Source organism: Streptopelia decaocto, assembly GCF_964273445.1.
Source record: "Streptopelia decaocto genome assembly, chromosome: 8".
NCBI classification, from domain to species: domain Eukaryota; kingdom Metazoa; phylum Chordata; class Aves; order Columbiformes; family Columbidae; genus Streptopelia; species Streptopelia decaocto.
This window is the reverse complement of record NC_138662.1, coordinates 2,966,981-2,985,850: the sequence shown is the minus strand read 5'-3', so window position 1 is coordinate 2,985,850 and position 18,870 is coordinate 2,966,981. Positions and strand designations below refer to the sequence as shown.

At 44.9% G+C, this 18,870-nt stretch overlaps 1 long non-coding RNA gene across 4 annotated transcripts in view; it reads left to right on the top strand.

Annotated features, from left to right (window-relative positions):
- The window catches only part of LOC309443146, a 29,162-nt gene extending 12,553 nt beyond the window's left edge, over positions 1-16,609 (top strand). Inside the window, exons 3-6 of one of the 4 annotated variants that reach the window (XR_014184751.1) lie at positions 2,554-2,693; positions 3,350-3,605; positions 7,215-7,327; positions 10,171-16,609. This is a non-coding gene — a long non-coding RNA (uncharacterized lncRNA). The remainder of the gene's footprint in view (positions 1-2,553; positions 2,694-3,349; positions 3,606-7,214; positions 7,328-10,170) is intronic. The other 3 variants (XR_014184750.1, XR_014184749.1, XR_014184748.1) reach the window with 3 other exon arrangements.
- Positions 16,610-18,870: the final 2,261 nt, after the last annotated feature.

Genomic DNA, 18,870 nt, shown 5'->3' with positions numbered 1-18,870 from the left:
CACATGATGCAGAAAACCCCGAAAGGGCCATTCCCTGTTTGATTTCCCAGTGCGCCCTTGCTGCCAGCCCAGCCGCGGGGGTGCTGGGACATCCTGCCCCAAGCCAGCCCCGCTGGGCTGCTCTCACCGCAGGTACCTCCAGTAGCATCCCTGAGGGCTCGCAGCGCTGAAAACTCGTGACTGAAAGCAGAGGGTTTGGCAAGAGAGAAAAAAAATGGTGCAGAATGGTTCACATCCCCAGAAATCCTGCTGAACAATACCTTTTTCCTTGGAAGAAGTCATATTTACATGGGGAATTTACATGTATCAATGACTGTGGCAGAATATTTTTGAGGAAGCCCCTTGTTAATATTTTGGCAGCTTGAGAGTGTTTTTTTTCCCAGTTACAAATGTCGCTCCATCTGCCACAAAACCATTGCTTCCAAGAGTCTGTCCTTCCCTGTTAAAGGGGCATCACAGAAACACCCTGTTTGCTGGTGGGATGTCAGGAGGGGAAGGCAGTATGAACGCGTCGCCCGCTGCAGTAGTGTGCCCTCATGGCGAAGAGTTCGCCATGAGAAAACAAGCCAGCTGGGGCTGGCTTCCTATTTATTAGTGAGTGAACTTTTGATTTAGTTGTATTTAACGTCATTTAGGTAAGATTTTGATAATGCCACTAGCTTGAGTCTGAGTTCCGTCCTAGAAATATTGGTGTGAAGGGACCCCTGGATCAGCTCCCCCGTTCCACTCAAAGCAGGACCGTCACCGACACTGGGTCAAGGTCTGCTGCCACTTTCCCTGGCCAAGTCCCAGCTGTCCCCCTCTGAGTAACCTCTTCCAATACTGCAGTGCCCTCCCGGTCAAGCAGTTCTTCCTCATGTCCAGCCTGAAGCCCCCAAGCTACAACGTGTGGCCATTGCCATTTACTACACCATCTGTCACTACCCAAAAGAGCTTGGCCCTGTCTTCTTTCCATAGAATCATGGAATGTCCTGAGTGGGAAGGGACCCACAAGGATCATCAAGTCCAACTGCTTGGACCCTCCCCTGGCACATGTTCCTGCCGTTCCCTGGGCTCTGTCACTGTCACAGAGCAGAGCTCACCCTGCCCCTCCTGCTCCTGCTGAGGAACCTGCAGCCCATGAGCTCTGCCCTCAGTCTGCTCTGCTCCAGCTGAACAGACCCAGGGACTGCAGCCGCTCCTCACACGGCTTCACTCCAAACCTTCACCAACTTCATGGCCTCCTCTGGACACTCTCCAGCAGCTTTATCTCCTTTTCTCCTGTGTCCCAGCCCTGCACACAGCGAATGCTCCAGGTGAGGCCGCCCCAGCGCAGAGCAGAGCGGGACAATCCCCCCCTGCCCGGCTGGCCGTGCTGTGCTGGGTGCACCGGGACACGTGTCCCTCTTGGCTCCAGGGACACTGGCGGCTCATGTTCAACTTGTCGTCGACCAGCACCCCCAGATCCCTCTCTACAGAGCTGCTCTCCAGCATCTCGTCCCCAGTCTGTATGCACCGCCAGGGGCCCTCCAACTGCAGTTCAGGCGGTTGCAGCCGCCATTAGATCCCCCTCCGCCTCCTCTGCACCAGACTGAAAACCACGGCCTCCTTAATCACTTGAAGCATGTGCTCTGTGAACCTGACCATCCCCATCGCCCTCTGCTACCTTCCCGTCCCATTTCTGAACGTCCTCTTGACCTGAAGGCCCCAATGGGCCCCAAGGCTCATCAGGTGGCACGTTATATCTCTTGAGGAGACAGGGATAATTAATTTCCTAAATCTGCTAGCCACCCTCCTTCAAAAGCAGGCCTCACCATGAGCACACCCTTGGCTTACATTCGATCTGACACCCACTGTAAGCTCCACATCCTCTCCAGGACGGCTGCTCCTCAGCCAGACCGTCCCCAGCCTGTCCTGGCACATGGCGATATTCTGACTGAGATGGGGGACTTTGGACATCTTGTTAAGCGTGGTGGGCTTTCTGCTGGCCAGATCCCAAGTTCCTGAAGGTCCCTCCTGAAAAGTTAATATTTGGCATATCAATGACTCAAGCCTAATTTAGTGTCATATTCCAGTTTGTTGTGTCTGCATTCTGTACCATCATCCAGGTCCTCAGTGAAGATGCTAAACCGTGTCACCCTGGGGTAGACCCTGGAGCAATCTGCTTGCCTCCGGCCACCAAACGGGCACTGAGACGTTGACTGTCTGTCCATCTGGAGTCTCTCCAAATGAGCTTTCTGATGGTGACACACGGACTGAAGGAGGAGCTGGTTTTCTGTTTGGTACCTTAACCGGGAACCTATTCTTAAAGTGTTCTAGCAGATGGTAGTGGGCTACATAGCGTGCAATAGTAGCAAAGGCAAAACATGGTTTAAATTTAGCAGAATTCTGTAAATAGGTTTCTAAAAATCATGTTAAACAATAAATGGTTTTTACCATGTGTACTTTCTACATTTTTCAATACCTAGTTTAGCATTTTGGCATATACAAAATCTCTTTTGCAACTAAAAAAAAATAAATAACATTTGTCTTCAATTCTGTGTCGGAATTAAACCAACCTCTCCCCATTCCCAGGAGCAGGAGGGAGAGTCCTCTGTGCCAGGCGAGCCAAGGGCCCCTGTGACACCCGCGTCCCACCCCTGCGTCAGCCCAGGGCCCCATCTGAAGCTTGGCTGCGTCTCCCAACCGCGGCGTTATTGGCTCACCTGGAACAGGTGGGTGACGCTGTCTCTCTGCAGTCCTCAACTTTTTCAGGGTTTAACATCGTAACAGATCTGTCTCCACGAAACATCACATTTCCACAAAGATATATTCCTGATTTGTTTTCAGAAATCTGAATTATAACAATGAAAAAATGTGTGTGATTCCTTAAATCCAAAAGCGACATCCAACAAAAAAACAAATTCAGTTCTAAAGTGACTATTTCAGTCACGACTTGCAATCTGTGCAGCTTCATCTACTTGCTAATACACAGCTTAGTGTTAAATCTGAAAAAGGAAAGAAATGAGAAAATCATTCCTTTGATATGCATCAAATTATTCAGTTAGTAAATTAGTGAATCTTATTCGAAGTGTTATTAGCTATTAGCATGTTACACTTCTTGATGTTGCTCGTGAAGAATGCATATGAAAATGAGGAAAAGATTTCCCTTTTGAAGTTGCTGCCACTTCAGTTGTTGACATTTCTTTTAATTGGTGGCTGTCCTCTTGAATGCAGTATTCTGCTGCCTGTTTTTATGAGAGATTCTTCATTTCTAATTTGTTCTGTCATTGATTAGACTTTTTTTTAATGGGTAAGTCTCAAAATAATTAGCCTTTCAAGGGAACCATGTTTTCCTAAATAGTTATTAATGAGTCTCTCTTCTATTCAGTCTACTTAGGCCTTTTTCATTTGGAGAATTTCAATTTGCACCTGGCCAGGTAGAACTGTACCTGGTACCACTGCAGACGGCCTGAATCTCACTGCAGATTTCAAGAAGGACAATATCAGGCCCTAGGAGTGAAGAAAAATGATTTGCATTCACTTTGTCTTAGGAAGATGTCTGCTTTCTAGGAGAACCTACAAACATTTCTTCAGGCTCCAGGCTAGGACAGAGAAGGGAGCGAAAATGAGTGAAGGAAAACAAGGTAATTCCATCGTAACAAGGATACAGTGTTTGAAGGCAATTATGCTGCCAGTTTTACAGCACTGGAAACGTACAGCTCCCATTTATTTAAAGTCAATGTGTGTTCCATAAAAATAAGCCCATTAAAACCAACAGTCACTCTGCATATGAAGTTATTTTCCCACTAAACAGCCAAGGATCTTCAATAAGAACATACTTTGTTTTAGAAATTATTGCTTGTGTTACACTCGCAATTAAAGAGCAAAGTGGATAATAAAATACTGCAACATGTCATGGATTACTGCGATGATCTAATCCCATTCTGGTTCCTGTTTGGCTTTTCTAAACCAGTTTTTGTTCCTTCCTTCATTCGTCTCTAACCTCAAAATCTGCCTTGAGCATTGCCAGCTATTCTCATCCTGTTGAAATACTTTCGGATGTTAGACCCACTCCTTTCTATTTGCTCGTTGAAAACAGGCTGGAACATCATCCTCCTCCTTTCTCTCCCTCCCCGAATCTCTCCTGCTCTTCATGCTTGCTCGGTAAGGAGCCTCTGCCACAAACAGGAATTCTCCTCCCATTCCTGGACAGAGTTCTCTTTTCTCCAAACAAGAACCTCAACCCATGCCTCTGGCATTTCTTCATGAAGGTGTAGTTATCTGTTTAAGGACAGTATCTTAAAATAGAAGGGTTTAGAGTCTCTTCCAACCTTGTCCTGTCTGTATAGTTGCCAATTTCTACAAACAGTATCATTACATTGGTTTTTTGTCATTCCCATCCACTGTCTCATCTTCAGAGGTTACTCTGTGGGTCAGCCCATACAGGTTGGAACTAAACTCAACAGTTATTTCTTCATAACAGAAATGGCAATTTGAGATACAACCTTTTCTCTCCCAACTAAAAACTAAAACTTTGAACCAGGCTCTCATGTTCTTATGGCTCGTGTACAAAACAGTACTGCCCTTAGAATGATAAAGCAATTTTAGCTAATTTATGGCTTTGCATCATTACCAGTCTCTTCAGTCTCCTTTTGTTTTCTGCTTCCCTGTCACTTCCTGTAAGTTACTGCTCTTTGCTTTCCCAGTCCCCTCCTTGACCCACCTCCCCATTCCATCTCTTGCAGTAGGAGACGCCTCCAACGGGTAATAATTCTAAATTTTCCTCTGTGGCCAAGAAGTCATTTCATCCACAAACCTATCTCCTAATTTGACTCAAAATGCTGTCGAAAGATCCTTGTTTTCTCATCTCGCGCCCCAATGTGGTGTCTGTGCTTGTCCGCGTCGTCCCCAGTGTCACCTCCCTGCACCAGGGCTGCCGTTTGCATCCGCATTTATGCACAGCCAGTTACAGCTGGTGTTTAGTCCATACTTAAGATTTTTATAAGTAACAGGTAATAATAGCTGACTATGAATATTTTATTTCTGCTAGCACTAATTCTGCAATACCTAAAGACTAACATTTGCATTTCCTTGCAATACATGCTAGTCATTTTTTACAAGAAATAGCTCAGCAAGTACAATAGAAAAAAAGTGTCAGAAACATCAACATCACCTTTCAGATTGAAAATCAATATGGAAATAATAACATTTTTTTAAAAGATTAAATAAAACGCAAGGTGATCCAACTGTTGTTATAAACGGCTGCCCAAAGCATTGCGGAGTCATAACTTAGAGGGAAACTTCATTTTGGAGAAGAGCAATGTTTATAGAGAGGCTAATTTTATTTTATTGAATACTATTAAAATACCTATTAAAAGTTGTAAGTTGTACTCTAAAATACAGCAGCGTGGCTCATAGAAGAGCCAGCACGGCCTATGAAATGGCCTTACGTGGTGATATCTTTCTGACATAACATAAGCTATTACAAGAATCCATTTACATATAAGCTGTCTGGGTAGAGCCGTGCCCTCACTGAAATCAATAGGAGGTTTGCGAGTGACATCAGTGAAATGAGGTTTTCCTCTCATTTTTAGCCTGCGCAAGATTAAATATTGGATCAGGAAAACAGTATTAGTTCTATTGCGTGCAAGTACCAGTGATTTGAAATACAGCATTTGCTTAGGCGGATTACTAAATGGAATTGGGAAAGCGATTTAGTAATGGCAATGATTTTTTCTGTACATTTGTCCAGATTTCCTTGCTGGTAGATGTGTTGTTATGTTGTATGGTAGTGTGCTTCTGCTGGAGCAATAAGAAATATCCACTTAAGCTATTGGCTTTGGGGCACCAGAGGTGGGTTGTTTCCCTTCCCCATTCCAATGGAAAATCAACAAAAGCAAGCATTTAAAATAGTACAAATTCCATTACTACACAGCTTAGGAGCTTTGCAAGCACCTAAATGCTGCAAGTGCTATGATAATTTATCTTCGGACTTGTTAGCAACAATGCATAATTAACAAGTAGGCTGTAGAAACATGCAATTGCTACGTACTTACATGGTATTTGCCATGCCGTTGTGCTATAATTACAGCGATTATACCTGCCCCGTAGAATGAGAGTACGTGGCGCACGGTGTATTTAGTGTTATTTCACATCGCTTGGTGCAGAGAAGCAGAGCACGGCACGATGGTGTTTAACAAGATGTTCCGTTGTGTTGTAGGTGGGAGCGATGCAAGGAGCAGTGCGTGACTGCAGGGCACTGCGCTCCGAGTGAGTTCAGTGATCCCTGTGGTCTGGTTATCCAGGGTTGCAACCTTGCTTTTTGAGCTCAAGTTATTTATAATTTGGACTGCCACCCTTTACGTGATGTAGATGGACTTGAATATGCAAATTCAAAATAAGACAGGCTAGGATTTGGGTTTTTTCAGTGTAGCAACTTTTTTCTCTCATAATAATTACAGGTAAAAGAATGCATGGAAAGAATCTCCTTATAAAGTTCTAAATATCTGTATGCCAGCACATCACCATTTCTTTGCCCTAAAACTCCGTTAGTATCAGAAAACCAGACGTGAAGCTACATAATGTAGGCAGTGAAAAAAATACCAGCTAATGGTGAAAAGTGCAAAGAAATATTTTGCGTCTCTGAGTTAATCACGTTTTACATGATTCAGCACAAACTATAAGTAACAGTATGTTAAAAGATTCTATTATGTTTGAGATCCACATCAAGTAGGAAGAAGAGTTCCATCCACACCGCTTGATGCAGCAGTTTCTGTGCTGGTGGTATCAGACTTTAAACTGATAGATGTAGTATTACCAGCTCCAAGGAGAAAATACAGACCTTCCTAGAGAGTGGATCCAACACTACGCTGGTTAAGTAACTTGACAGAAACATAGATTTATTTGCTGTCGCTGAAGATGTAAAATTTAATTTCAGCGTACAAGAAAACAATTTAGGAGCTCCCTGTTCTGCTGCGGGTGGAAGTAAGGAGCTCGTCTAAGGGTAAGTTATTATTGTTCAACTTCATAACAATTTTCTTGTCTTGAGGGACTTGATTTATGAGTATAGCATTAAAAAAAAAGTCTTGCTCAGAAAGGCCAGCAGTGTGACATGACAGGGCATGAATCGTGCTGTATTAATTTCCAGTTCCTACGCTGACTGCATGCAATCACATCGCAAAAATGAGATGCAAATTAACAAGACGTAATTACCTCGTTTGAATGTCTTGTGGTGATTCCACTCTGTGTTACAGCCAGTGCGCTCGCGGTTGGGATCAGCTGGCGGTGGGAAGGCGGCTGCGGCTCCCGGCGGGAGCTTCCCTGGAGCACGTGGCTCTCCCGTCCCTGCGCTGGATTCGGCACCTGGGTTGGTAGACAAGCCAAAAGGCGTTGGTTGAAAGTTTGGGTCAGGGGTCTTCGATGCTTAACATCGCAGAGTCCCAGCCTGGCTGGGGTTGGGAGGGACACCTGTAGATCCCCCAGCCCAACCCTTGCTAACGCAGGGTCACCAGAGCAGATCACACAGGGTTGTGTCCAGGCGGGTTTGAATGTCTCAGAGAAGGAGACTCCACAACCTCGAGCATCAACAGCTTCTTTCTGTAGCAGACTAAGGAAGCAGACTAAGTTATCCTGAGAGTTACTTATGAGCACCAAGAGTTGAAATTACAGTTCATCTCAGATGATACAACTTAAGAGCATTGATACGGTGCAGCGACAAATTTCTTTTCTGCACAGACAAATATAAAAATAATTTCAGAAGAAGTCTGTTTGAGAGCAAAATATAACTTCCTTTTGCAAAATCCATATTTGAAAAAAAATGTTACTTGGTTTATGACTTGCGTTCTTCAGTGTCTCTAGGCAGATTTTTTTACTGTTTTTCAAGGTTTTCACAGAATGGACCCATTGTAATGCACAATGGAAGAGACGCCCATACATGTCCCCATTACAGTCACGGACATCATCAGTCATGTATTTCCTGACTTCTTCATTTCCATTTTTCCTACTTAACATCATAAAATGGGTGACTGTTGCAGCAACTGTTTACATTATCTAAACTACCAGCAAAGAATTTCCACTGCATACCAACAAGAGCCAAGACCTGTATTTTACAGGCGTTTTCAAGGCAAACGTTTAAGGCCAACTGCAAGACTTGGATTTGAAATTCTAACTCTGGTGTACCATGGCACTCGGTGTTCGAGTTGTCTTTTTCTTCCTTTTCGATATTGCAGGGTCATTCTACCACTTTTCTTTTTACGAAGTACCCAGATCCCTCTGAGCAGCGTAACCATTCCTTTAAAACCTTTTTTTCTGAAAAGATGGTATTTTACCATCTGGGAAGGGCAGTATCCTCCTTCTAGAACATTGAGAAAGGCTTGGGATCAGACACTTCAGCCAGTGTTTTGTTACAGTTTTATTTTTCATTAAGGTGCAACAATAACCAGAAGAATCCTGTAATTATTTCTGGGAATTAAGTCATTTTTAATGGTGAAATTGTGCATCATTTCAGTTGTAATTTGGAACCCAACCACTTTAGATGCTGTTGAAAGCCTCATCTCTCACAAGGGATGTTTTGCGAGACAGAAATTGTAATGAATTGGGATGAGACAAAAGCTCTGGTGAGGAGCAGATTAGGGTTGTGAAGTGGGTAAAATAATGTTCTCTTTAGGGCTAGAAAAGCTGTCTGCTAGTTAGCGTGGAAATTACAGAAGTCTGTAAACTGCAAGCATCTCAGTGATACGCATGTCTAAGTCTTAAATAATTGTCAATAAAATGTGCTTTCTATGTGAGCTTTCTAGGTTCAGACGTGGGATTGTTCTCATGGGTCAAAACCTGCTTTTTTGATGTTGTGTTCCCAGAAACCGACACCACGTATTCATATAGAGCGAACAGAATCAGGACAAGTGTTTGAAGACTTCTCACAACAAATTGCTCGCAAATGACTTGCAGCAAGAATTACTTGCCGAGTGATTACAGCACGTTTTTGAAAAAAATAAATTTGAGAAAAATCAGCCTGCATGGACAAATAATGAAAAGGGGAAGAGGAAAAATTCTTTTTACAGATACGAAATTGCAAATTATTCACTCAGCTCAGTTGGCAACAGCCAATCTTTATGGTAGTAGGAGCTTGCGGAGTAGGAGGCAACTGTGTGAAGAATGATTGATTCAGTATCTTATATTGCAATTCTGGAAGGGGTTCAACATCTAATTTAAAAGCCATTTTCCTCCTTTTACCCAGTAAATAAAACAAAATGATAGTCACTCTCTGTGAGCTGTTTTGGGCAGATAGAATCTATTTTGCGCCTCTGCAGTCCTGTGGTCACTGACGAAGGTTAGCTCATAAGAAAGAGCAGTTCTGTATTAGAAAATATCTCTCTTGCCAGAAAAACAAAAGCAAAACTATGCTGAGGAAGGACGCTGCCATCATAATCCTCTTTGCATCTTCCCGTTAGAGAGTAAAGGATTTGCCCTTCCAGAAGAGACACATAATCGGTCTTAAACTCGATGTATCTTTTCAGCCTTTGAGTTGTGGAGTCTTGTATAAACTGCGTCTCCACCAGCCCATCTTTTGGTTTGCGGTAATGAAATGGTGCGTGATTTACTTTCCTCATGGAACAATACAAAGCAGGCTTGGGGCATCTCTCTCCTGAGAGCACCTTTTGCCTCTTCTTGCCCACTCCCTGGGGTTTCTCCAGCCACCTGCATGGGCAGAGGCTCCGGGATGCCGCCCGGGACACTGGCAGAGCCATGGGGGTAGAGGGTGGCCGTGGCGTGTCTGTGCCTGTGAGCTCAACATTCAGATCTCCTTAACTCCTTACACGTGTATTCTCAATTCAATATTTAATTCCTAATTGAATTCCAGAGCAGGCACATGCTGTCTTTCAGAGGCTTAGCAGATGCGAGGGAGCCCACTTGATCCCTGCTGCTTTACTTCACAAAAACCTTAAAATGCTAATGACATAAATAAGCATCGCGGTGAATGATATCCAACATTACTCCAGGTTTTAGTCATAGTGAAAGATTTTACAAGCTACTTTGAGCTAATGGAAGAATAGTCTTCATTTAAAACAGTGATGCATTCATTCCCATAAATGCTGATTGTCATAATTCTATTGTGTGTTCTTGACTTAGTTACACTGAGCTGAGTTAGCTGGTTGTAACTTAACATTAACCATTGATTTTCAATTAATTTTACTATTTCTGTGTTTCTAGAGAAAAAGCTACCAGGACCGACACGTTTCCATGTCCACCAAAGGGTACAATGACAAAAAAATCTACTCCTGCAAGAATGTTCTAGGCAACCTTCTCAACAAAGGGAGGACGTGCTGCAGAAGGGGCTGTTTCATCAGCCCACGAGGACACAGGGTGAGGATATCTGCACCCAGCCGAGCTGTGCTGAAACCGCCTTTGATGCCTTTCCCCTTGCCTCCCGTGCTGAAAATTCGTATTAGATTCAAGACTGCTTGAAACGTCTTTGGCCAGGAGGTGCCAGTCCAGCCGCTGAACGTTCTGCCCCCAGGACAGGAACTCGGGCCACACAGCTCATCACCCACAAAGTACGTGACAGACAACACCTAATATGTTGGTGGACCAACTTCAACATTTTCACTACAAAAGAGCTTTAATTCTGACTATAATACGAATACAGACAGATTTCTCAGCCTGCTTCAGTCTGCTAACCACAGATACGTATGTAGGTTGTTTGATCCAAGTAAAATATTGCCACTACCCTTTGCCTTTACTGTCTCTATATGTGATTCTGAAAAGTTTGCCCAGAAAGGGTAACAAAATGCTCAGCTGCTGCAGGGCCCCCCCAGCCTACCAGCTCTTTTGCTTTTGTTTAATTTGCTACATGTGATTAACTCCACTGCATTTCTGCCTGGCAGAATCTGTGACTAAAAATATCCTGTGAGTACACGTCGTATGCTGCAACGCTGGCGCAAAGTAAATAAGTCCATAGTCTTCATAATCACTGTTTTCCCAAAGAACTCCTGCTCCCAGCAGACAGGCTATTTTAGGTTGTAAATGGAAATCAGAAAACAAGATTTTCTTTCCCTGCTAGTTCCTCTCCTGGGAATTTTAGTGCTTTCTCTGTGTACCTACTGTGGGTGTTGGTGGCAGCATATTGATAATACTGATCTCTTGGAGCATGGATCACTGGAGCCTACTCTGAAATACACCAGTCAACATGGGAAATAATTTCCCCTAGTACCAACAGGTTATTTGTTGATATAAAATCAAGTGTTAGATCAAAATTAGATCTGAATAACCTGACGTTGATGATTCAGGTGACAGTTTACTCAAAATTCAGGCTTACAAAATAAGTAAAGGTATTTCCTAGCTATCTGCACTTTCTGTTCTAATGTTGGTAATACATTTGTATCTCTCAATTTTGCAAACTGCCATTTACCTCCTGTTTGATGATCTAAGTCCAGTCAGGAATGTAGACACTCTTGATTCACAGCACTGTTGATACCAGTGATCTCTGGCCTTGCCCCCAGTTTGTGGCACAGACACTATCGTCTAAGTTATGTGCATCCTATGGATCTGATGCAAGATCTTTGCATGGTCTTTAAATCTGGGAAGTTCTAATTATCATTCTTATTATTTCATATATTATGCATATTTTTCTGGAAAAAGCTTTGCATCATTAGGCATTCAAAAGATTAGGTTTTGCTACAGCAACATGCGAATCTGAGTACAAATAATTATTTTTAGCATTAGCTACACTTTTCTGATGTGCCATTGAAAAGGCTTTTCTCTGCTAGGAAATATCCTAATTATTTCATGGCATAGGTACTGCTGTGATATTACATCTTTATTCCCCCAGTTTCACCGAAAACTACTCACAAGCATCCTTTGACCTGCTGTGTAGCTGGTAATTTATTTTAGTCAACTGTAGTACTACTGAGAAGTGCGCTCTTTCTGCCTATATAAATGAAAAAAACCTTTTAACTTTGGAAAGGCATTAGTCATGCTATTTTGTTCACTGAGGGAGAAGAAGTGGGCTCTTTTGGGAGCAAACCTACTGAAAGTTCTCTTAGTCAACAAGGGTCAGCTCTGGCACTGAGAGCAGAGCAAAGATTTTTCAAAGAAAATGTGAAAAAAACAGATGGCTTTAAATAAATGAGTAGAAAAACCGCTTTGTGTTATAGCCAGACATCACACGTGATAATCCAGACATCCAGGCCTATTTCGAAACACCACCAGACCCAGCTACTGCCTGTTGCCACCTCCTTGCTCTGCTACCAACTCCAGACCTTTTTTACATTAGCCATAGTTACTTACCTGAGCATGTTTTACCTCTGCCCTTCGCACCTTTAATCCCACCGCTTTTTATGTAATGCCCCAGAACTCCCTTCTTCTTCATACAGCTCCTTGAAATTAGATGAGCAACAGCGAGCGGATGATGGAGCTCATTAGAAGGCCAGCACACAGGATGACGTGCTTAGCCATCGCCACATCGACTCTTCATTTTGTAGCCTTTTCTCCAGAGACCCCTTTGCCTTTTCACGTACCGAGCAGCTGTAGGCAGGGAGTGTTAGTTATCCTGGAAATTTAACATATTCAGTATTCGCATAATGTACATAGGTGGGTTTTTTCCCCCGTAAAAGGGGTCATTTGAGTCCTGAAAGGAAGAGCTGAAAGCCAAAGCGGATCAAATTGCTTCTAAAGTAACATGATGTTTTTTCTCTGACTCTGAAAAATCCATCAGAGGAAAGAGGAGGAGTGGGGAATAACATCTCTGCTCTTGTCAACGCTGTTATAATTCCTAATGAAATAAAGGAATAATAGAAGACAGAGTCACAAAGGAAAGAATCCCTTTGCTAGGAAAAATGAAAAATTTAATTGATCCAGAAGCCTTATTCTTACTGGTGAAAATAAGAGAAAAAAGAAAAAGCAGAATTTGAGAAAAACAGGTGTATGGGAAGTTACCAAATTCAAGAATGAGGAGTTTAACTTTCATTTAAATGCCAAATATAAAAGAGCATCTCTGGTGGTAACACCCAATCAACAGGTTGAGGCTTTGCAAAATCAAGCAGTGGCCTTTTGTGGCATCTGTTATGGTCAATACTATAAGAATAAAAGATACAATAAACGGATTTGCAAGACATTTTTAGGTGGAAGTGGTGCAGTCTTAGCCAATATAAAGACACTTTTAAGTAGAGATGTTTGTCCCAGACTAAGCAGACAATGATTTGCAATGGGAAGAGGAAATTAAATAGCTGAATAGATGTTCCTTCCTCTTTCTGGTCAGTAAATTTAATGTTTACTTACATTATATTGATGTCAGCAAAGAAATCATATTCCATGAAATAAGGGTGTACCTCACATGAAACGGAAGCTCAGCTGAGTTACAGGAGCATGGCTTGTAGGAGAACACAGGCTCAGCAAACCCTAAAAACCAACACGTCAGGTTGAGCACCCTAAAACTGTCCCATCCAAACCCCAGTAAGTGGTGGGGAGCAGCTGGGCTGATGTTTAGTACTTTAGTCGCATGTTCTTGTGCTACTGACTGCAACGTGGTTACAAGCAGATGGGCTTTGAGTACCACACAGCATCCTGATATACAATAAAGTCTGGTATTCCAATACCACCGAAGCATCTAAAAATCATGCCTGAAGAGAGGCAATTGCTTGGCCATACCTGTATTTACAGCATTCTTCAGGTGTTTCATTTCACTGAAGGTCCAATGGGCTATTCAGGCGAATGTGTATCAGAATATGTATCAGGAAAACATCTTTTCTCAGAATAGGAATCAAGACCAGTAGGCAGAAAAACCTGCCTATGGAAAGGACTCAAATAGGAATGACAAGTGTGGGCTGATCCATCTGTCAGTCTTCTCCTACTATAGGTGTTCTGGTTGAACAAGGAATACTATATTTTTGCTAATGATGCTTACTACATATTGTGCCATACAAGGGGGGCCCATTGTGCCAGCACGAAGGAACAGATAATCCTTACCCTGAACATCTTCAGCTCTAAATAATGTCTCTTCATCTCCTGCTTGCTCAGCCTTCAACTAGACGTAACTTTTCACCACTAACCTGTAAGGTAGTAAAGGGGCCCTGAAGAAAGCTGTATATTTGCTTTAAATAATGACACTGACTTGGATATTGTGAGAGCCCCCACTAATCTCAGCCTTCTCAGTGTTTCATAAAATAAAATAAAATAGAAAAAATATATATATTAGTCTAACTCACTGTCAGCTTTATGACCGAGTTCCCAACCACATTCACCACTCACCACTTGGGACCTGCTGCTGTTCTGTCCTGGTAGGTTTGTGCTCAAGGCAACGGCAAGAGAGCATTTATTTCAGCTGAGAATTTGACGCCAGGCTATTTTGGGACTGAGTGAAACTTGTCCTCCATAATTACTTTATAATCAGTGAAGAGTGCTTTCTAGAGCAGCTTGGTATAATGGAGAATCATGCTTTAAATATTCTGGGCTTACACTGTGTGACAGCAAGAAAGGATGATGAGCCGGAGAGTGAAGGATGTTCACTTGAGAGTCCACACAAGTACCGTGGCTGGCTTATAATGGGCAGGAGGACAAGGATACCAGCTCTCTGTAGTCTCTGCTGCTCTTGACTGAGGGAGGAGTTTCCAATCGAACCTGAACTTGTAAGTAAATCTGACCATGAGAACAGGGGCCAGGACCACCAGCCAGACCCCCATGATTTTAAAGCTACTTAAAAAAACTCATTTATATCCTGTTTCTGGCTGTGACTAATCTTCAGTGGTTGAGAGGATGGGAAAAAAATAACAACCCAAACCCCCCGAGTTAGATGGTACGCCAACAGGAATTTGTTCTTATCCACACAGATAACCCAAGCACTCTAAATCTAGTAGAGGGGGTGGGAAGAGCAATCCCTTCTTTTCCAGCTGCAGCAGCCCACCAAGTCCCCGAGGACTCAGAACAAAAGGACGTCTTCTGTCTTCAGGAATTTATACTTAGTTGCACAATCCGTCCACGAGCTTCTCAAGCCACCTCTGCATTCACAGGGCACTCCAGGATTTTGTTCCTCACATTACTGTTAACTCTCTTCTGATTTCCAATCTGCATTTATTTGTGATTAATTTATACTCGTTTGATCCCAGGCTAACATTAACCTTTAACTCATGCAGTTCTTCCTGCTTAATATTTACCCTTAAGGGTATTTATAAATAGTTGGCTTCTGTCATGCTTAGTTTGGTGGGGCTAAACCAGATAAACTGATGTTTATCAGTCAGGGACGTCCTTCCTGCACAAGAATCAATGTGTCCCTTCATCTGGTAGATCAGCCCAAAATAGGTCTCAGTTTGTAAAAAATAGTGTTCTCATTTATGTGTAAAGGTTGCTTATTTTTTTGTTTGCAATTGAAGTTCTCAGGTATTAGGGTACAAGTCCCAGTCACGTATGGAATCAAGAGAATGCTCGTTACTCACTCTGCAGTCCCGGTGCTGCTGCTCCCGCTCCCATCGGCTCCGTCGGCGATGCCCGGAGAGCCAGGACGGCTGGAAGGGACCCGCGTGCGCCCCCCGGCCCGGCCAGCACCAAGGAGACCGTGCGCACAGCGCCGGGATGTGACGAGCCTGTTAACGCTTGGGCTCTGAGCTGTTCTCCTGCGCTGAGATCCCTCAGGCTGCTCAGAGCTCAGCTGGCAGCCCCAAAAACACATAAAAGGGCCGCTGTCAGACCCAGACGCCTTTCCTGGTGCAGCAAATCCTGCCGAGCAGTTGGGATTTGCCACCCCATGCAGGGGTTGGAGCTGAAGAACATCTCCCACCCATACGTGCTGGGTGACAGCTGTGTCCTCCGCTGTGCTCCCCGCGAGTATTCTGGCAAAATAAGAGTAAAAATATTCAATAAAAAAGCAAGCAGAGCCATTATTCCTGCATGTTTATGGCTCAGCAGAGTCACTCGCAGCGTAGGTGTGAAGACTTGGCCCTGGGTTTGCTTCGGTTTCACCCTTTCTGGACTCAGCAATACAGTTCACTCTCAGGAACACCAGGGCCTGATGTTTTGCACTGATAATGAATTACAAGGTTAAAAACGTTCCTGAAAAGCTGAAGGTCACATCTTTGAAGTTAATGCCTATCAAGTTACTGTTATTCTAAACATGCAAAGTTGCAAAACTCAATGTAAACAGACTCCTCCAAAAGAAGTAAGCTGTCCAACTTCAGGAAAACCAAATATTGAACTCTTTTAAGGAATGGCAACAAAAATACTCAGAAATTCTTGACATACCTTCAAAGGAAATTACTGTGTTACATAATTGCTTTTTAGATCACTCTGCTGAAACTAGTAGTTTTGAAAAACCTTTCTAAAAGCAAAGGAATCCCTTTATAAGATAGGGATTTAGTAAAATTAAAACACTCGATGCTAAACTTTGCAAAACTGACTTTAGGTACTTGAAGTTACGCTGGATCATGCTGCCTTAATTAAATCAATTTCCAAAGCAAAAGGCAGCGTTGACATTTTCACTTTGTAGAGATAAAACATTCTGTATTTTCATTACAATCAGCAACCAGGAGTGGGCTCAGTGGTCAGAGGTTATGAACTGCCCCTGGGGAGAGCAGCTCCCAGCAAAGGGCGCCTGGCCACACGAGGAAGCGATCCACGGATGCGGCTGGTTCGCTGCCAGCCTGCGGCCCGGTCCTGGTGCGGGCGAGGAGGGGAAAAGGTGGCGTTTGCAGAATGAGATGGCACTTTCTGGGTCTAAAGGGAGCTGCAGGCTCAGAAACACCGCTTTAATAAATTTAAGAAAAAGAAAAAAGTGGAAATCATGGCTATTTTTCTTAACGTTCACATAATTAAGGCTCTTTTGAGCCGTACTTTGTCAAGAGCTGTCAGATGCAGGGACTGAGCGGGCCAGCGGTGGCTCTGGCACGGCTGCGGCAAGCGCAGCCAGCTTGGGTCGAGCAGCACCAGGGCAGACCTGGACAACTTGAGAAGAAACTTCTTCTCAGTGCGGGTATCAGAGCCTGGCCCAGGCTGCCCAGGGGGGCTGTGGAGTCTCCTTCTGTGCAGACATTCCAACCCGCCTGGACACCTTCCTGTGTAACCTCATCTGGGTGTTCCTGCTCCATGGGGGGATTGCACTGGATGAGCTTTCCAGGTCCCTTCCAACCCCTGACATTCTGGGATTCTGTGATACACACACAGTGACCAGGGTTCGCCCAGGCGGATCCGGCTGCAGAGCTGCCCTGGTGTCACGCCACGGACACCCCGCCGTGCTGCTGCGGGGAGCATGTGCCACGGCGTCCCGGGGGTGCAGCAGCCAGCGTCAGCCCGACCGGCACTTGGCAGCTCCAGCCTTCGCCACGGCCTCCCAGCTGGCGCAGGACAGGCCCCATCGCCAGGCGGCAGCTGCCGGGGCTGGGGCGGTGCACAGACGCCACCCATGTTCACAGCCACATCATCAGGGACTTTGCGCTCCCTACGGTTTGGGGCCACGAGCACCCACCCAGCTGGCACTCCAGAGAGCAGGAGATGCCAACACGCAGCGGGACACGCTGGCAGTGCCAGACAGGCTGTGGCCGCACCAGGGGACCCCCATCACGCCCTGGTGATGCCCCTGCTGCTGCGCAACAAATCTCTGCTTCCCGCATGTGATGAGCATGAAGCACAGAGAGAGCTGTTGTCCCTCTCTGGGTCCGCAGACGGCAATTGCTTCCTGGGCTGATGGGGAAAGAGCCCTGTGTTCTCACTGCAAATTATTTCCCTTTAGGCACCACTAAGATTCCTTATGTATTGGGCAGGTAATCAAGTGCCACCCTCTCCACAGCACGTTGTTAATGCAGGTGGCTCCTAGCACCCTCTCCCCTTTCACCTCCCGGGGTGTCACAGGGGTGGCTTACTGGGCAATTAGCTGGAGCTTTGGTGAATGAGAGTTGATTCTGAAGAATAACGAGCATCACTGTAGATCCAGCACCTCTCCTGGGCTCATTCTCCTTAGATCTTTTATTTCTTTTCCATGTGTGATGAATAACTAAGTAAAAAAGTCTTACCAGAGTAAGAGGTAGCAGTGCAAAATATCCACAAGGCATCAGACAGCAGGAGCTGTGGCACAGCTGGCTCACCTTTGAATCCCAACTGGGGTCCCGCTGCTCTCACACCCCAGAGAAGGTGGACACCGGTACCACAGAGAAACTTCTCTGTGGGGCCAGTTCCTGCAAGAACCGAGGAGTTTTCATCTTGCGTGAAAAAGGGAAGAAGTTAAATGGCCCCCAGGAGGCCCCTTGGTCCCCTTGTCTCAATGACAGGCAGCTCCCAAGGAGCCCCATGTCCACCAGAGCCCCTGCAGCCACCAGACCCCGTCCCTGATGCGCTGGTGAGGGACAGCAGGGGACACCCAACGCTGTGGGACAGGCAGGGACCCTGTGCCCTCCCACGACTCCCCATGGCCACACACCTCTCCAGCAGTGCTGGCATGGACAGGATCACCACAGGACGGGAATGGTGCTGTGCCCACGGCCAACAGCTCTGCACGGGGCAGGGGGAAATTCAGGCTGCTCTTGTACCTGGAGATGAGTTGATCAGCACCCATGTGCTCAGCCACGCTTGGCTGAGGGCAGGGAGCATCTCCTGCATCCTCACAGGAGGGAGGAGAAGAGCTGACCCCACAGGAGAGCATCCTCATGGGGAGATGCCAGGGAACACTACAACACAACCAATTTTAGGAGGAAATAGGCTTTTACATTGCTTCTATTTCTCCTTACAGGAGAGCAGGACGATTGCCAAGGGCAGAGCAGCAGCTGATCAGCAAACAGGACACCAACTGGGGACACTAAATCTTCCAAACCCTTCCCTGACAAAGGCAAACGTCAGCGCGACCGCTCCCATCTCATGCAAAACCCACTGGCTTCCTCTCATCGCTCTCGGGACTCACAAATTCAACCTGTTCTTATATTAAGTTTTTATTAAAAG